We start from the raw sequence: 4072 nt of genomic DNA on the forward strand, positions 1-4072 counted from the left end.
GGAAGGGGGGGAAGCAAAACAAGAAATCCCACCCAAAACCACCACAGCACAGAAAGAAGTATTTTGTTTAACGTTTCTTTTAGAAAAGCTGATGGCTACTCAGCACCAGACAGATCTTGTGCATAAATGCAATGCTATGCTAAGTAGTGTGGAAATACCAAAAGACTGTGAAGTACTTTCTAAGGAGCTGTTAGCGTGTGCCTGAGGCTACGCTGCTGAGCTGCAAATTTGAGGGGCGTGTTTTCATCAGCATTCAAGTCATATTTGTTAGTGAGAAAGGAGAACGATATATAATGGCAAAAAATCTGAAAAGTTGCTATGTATTTTAGAAACGTATTGTGTTGAGAAATACAATGGCATGTCTTTTGGTATTTTTATTACTTTCTGAGGGAATGGCCTGAAGTCCAGCCTTAGGTTCACATATATTCCTCCTGCAATGTTGTCATTTATGCACACTGTTACTTTAATGCTGGTCCAGAGCCTCAAGCATAACATTAGTATTCAACTCTAAATACGTGAATAACATCCTTGATATCACATGCCTAATGGTAAACATCTACATGCCTGGAGAACAGAGGCTGTAGCCTTCTGGAACATAAATATATCATGTACTTTACAATCCACTGCACGTATCTACGAGCAACTAAGCAAACAGTAACATTCAAGCATTTTCTAAAGCAACCTACCATGATGTCCACATTGTCACTAAGTAACTAAAGTTACATAGATTAAGAATATATTAGCAGGTGGCATATTTACACTCTTGAAAAATGCATAGCAAAACCTGGCTTTCCAAAACACTCAGAAATGTCTCAATATGTGCCAAGCTGAAGCCAATGGGTGGCAGACTGCTCTGGAAGATTTAGTTTGGTTGAGTGAAGCAGTTAGCACTAGCTGCCCACCCTTCTGCCAAAGACCACCATCTCCTCAGCTATGCTGATGCAAGCTGACATTGGCAGATTCCACATTCAACAGAATAGCTAAATGACAGCTGGGAGCAGTAACTTCTGTAACTATTCCAAATAAATCTGCTACCAAACACGAGTCAACCATAATTCTCCAAGAGGCTAAGCACTTGCAGTTTGAGCTGAATGGAAATCTCTGTTAATAAATAAATAAAATCCCAAGATTCTGTCAAAGTGTGAGAACAGCTGTGAAAATGTGAAAAATTGTTCAGGTCAAGTAGAAGTTATTAACACGCTGATCAAGTTAATAAAAATTGAGTCTTTGCAGTGGAAAAAATGATCTCTTCTTCATTTCAATACAAGCTGAAAAAATGGAAGCTCCAGACACACCACATTGCTAAGTCTAACCAGTCTACTTCAGATGCTTATTTCTAAGCCCATAAAGAAGAAACATCTAAAAAAAAAATCACTTCTGAAAATCTGACCTTACGCTTTCCATGAGTAGCTACCTACCTGCTGCTACCAAGCCCAGACCATTATTTATGAATGCTGAGAATAGGAGATCTATAATGTAATAGCTGCATCATTTCAAGTCCTTACCAAAATGTCTTGTCTCAAGTCCTTGTCAAAATGTCAAAGTCTTAGGAAATAAGGAGAAGTCATTGCTTTAAGAAATTACAAAGACAATCTTTTCAGAGAAGAAATATTTTTGTGAATAAATGTAGTTGGAAAAATGTGAATATGGTTTTGGGCATGTAAGATTGTAACACATTTATCTCATGTACATAAGATATGCACAGCTTTGGTACACAGAAATGTCTTACAGCATCCCCTGTATTTATCATCAAATACTGATGTAATAAATACACATATCTTCATTTATTTCTGACAAAACATGAGCATGTGAAGAAGAAAGTCTGGTTTTATATGGATAATTTTTATTATGCAATCATTCTAGGAAAATGTAACACAAGGAAGCCACACTCAAGACAACAGAAAAAAAAACATATCTGTTTAATGCAAAAGAGAAAAGTACAGAAATCTCTTAAAGTAATCCCAAGATGGCTGTGTGTTGCCCTCAGTGTTCTTTAAGTATAGTGGCCAGGGTCTGGGCAAAATTTCAGCACACTTCTGTTTGGACTTGAGTGAAAATCTCTACACATCTGTGCTGAAATGCCAATTCTGTTTTCCAGAATGTAAAGCTTTATTCCTTTCTCTTTTTTTTTACCCCATTCTTCTAACTCTCAAAGGAAAATCCCACAGTGTTCCCCATGACTTTCTTACACTTCAGTAAGCCAAAAATACACAAAGAATGTTCCATTGCTAATACTATATATCATATTCACATGCTGCATAAAACATTGTCATACCCATCTACTCTGATGCTGAGAAAGACCTCCAGTTTGTAAGACATCCAAGCAATACCTGGAGTTGCACAGATAAAATGGCATAGAACAGTGGGAAAACACTCACAATGCTATTAATTATAGCATAACCTTAAAATGTAAAGGGATCAAGTTAAGACTGATCCTCAGGAAAAACTGAATGCAGACAGGAAGGGGTTGCTTATACCTTCCTGAGTGGAAATCAAGAACCAGAAGACATTGCAGGAGGTAACTACTACTGACTCCATCGTCATCTGCCAGCATAGGGGCTTCCAGAGCGAAGTGAAGGCTGTGCCCCCTGAAAACTGAAGGCGGACACCTAACCTCCAACAACGGCTCTTACTGGGACACGTACCCCACTGCATGCAGCCAGAAGCATATAGGACAAGATAAGACAAGAGGTGAAGGCACCCTCAGCAAGTTTGCTGACGACACCAAGCTGAGTGGTGCGGTTAACACGGTGGAAGGAAGGGATGCCATTCAGAGGGACCTCAACAGGCTTGAAAGGTGGGCCCTGGTGAACCTGATGAGGTTCAACACGGCAAAGTGTAGAGTTTTGCACTTGGGCTGGAGGAATCCCAGCCATCCACATAGACTGGAAGGAGCAGTCCTTGAGAGCAGCCCTGCAGAGAAGGGGGTCTTGATGGATGAAAAGCTTAACATAAGCCAGCAATGTGTCCTTGCAGCTCGGAAAGCAAACGGTATCCTGGACTCCATCAGAAGAGGGGTGGCCAGCATGGACAGGGAGGTGATTGTCCCCCTCTACTCTGCTCTTGTGAGGCCCCATCTTGGAGTACTGTGTCCAGGTCTGGAGCCCCCAGTACAAGAAAGACAGGGAGCTGTTGGAGAGGGTCCAGAAGAGGGCTACAAAGATGATCAGAGGACTGGAGCAACTGCCCTACAAAGACAGGCTGAGGGAGCCGGGCTTGTTCAGCCTGGAGAAAAGAAGGCTGCGGGGTGACCTCATTGCAGCCTTTCAGTACCTAAAGGGAGCCTAAAAAGAGGAGGGGAATGAACTCTTTGAAAGGGTAGATAACAGCGGAAGAGGGGAAATGGTTTTAAGTTGAGGGAGGGAAGATTGAGGTTGGATGTCATAGGGGAAGTTCTTTACAGAGAGAGTGGTGAGGTGCTGGAACAGGCTGCTTAGAGAATTGTGGATGCACCGTCCCCAGAGGTGTTCAAGGCCAGACTGGATGGGACCCTGGGCAGCCTGGTCTAGTATTAAATGCGGAGGTTGGTGGCCCTGCATGTGGCAGGGGGGTTGGAGATTTGTGATCCTTGAGGACCCTTCCAATCCGGGCCATTCTGTGATTCTACGAAGGCCTTAAGTTGTGCCAGGGGAGGTTCAGGTTGGATATTTGGAGATTTCTCCTCAGGAAGGGTGGGTAGGCATTGGAACAGGCTGTGTGATGGAGTCACCGACCCTGGAGGTATTCAGGAGCATGCAGATGAGGCACTGAGTGACACGACTTTTTTGTGATGAGTCGATGGTTGGACTAGACGATCTCTGTGGTGTTTTCCAACCTTCATGAATATGCGATACGAGGAGTTGAAAGGCAGAGGCCTGTGGCTGCTAACCACACGACAAGAGGAAAGGATAGGGGCTCACCCCTCAGCGCTCCTTCACACGCCCCTCTCTCCACAACCTCCCCTCGCACTCCCCACTCCTTCATCACAGCTCGGTTGCCCGCCGCCCGCCCGCTGTTCCCATAACAACCGCGGCTTCAGGGCCGCTCCCGCGCATGCGTGGCAGTACGGGAGGACTCCGCACATGCGCAGGCG

Source organism: Meleagris gallopavo, chromosome 4, assembly GCF_000146605.3.
Source record: "Meleagris gallopavo isolate NT-WF06-2002-E0010 breed Aviagen turkey brand Nicholas breeding stock chromosome 4, Turkey_5.1, whole genome shotgun sequence".
NCBI classification, from domain to species: domain Eukaryota; kingdom Metazoa; phylum Chordata; class Aves; order Galliformes; family Phasianidae; genus Meleagris; species Meleagris gallopavo.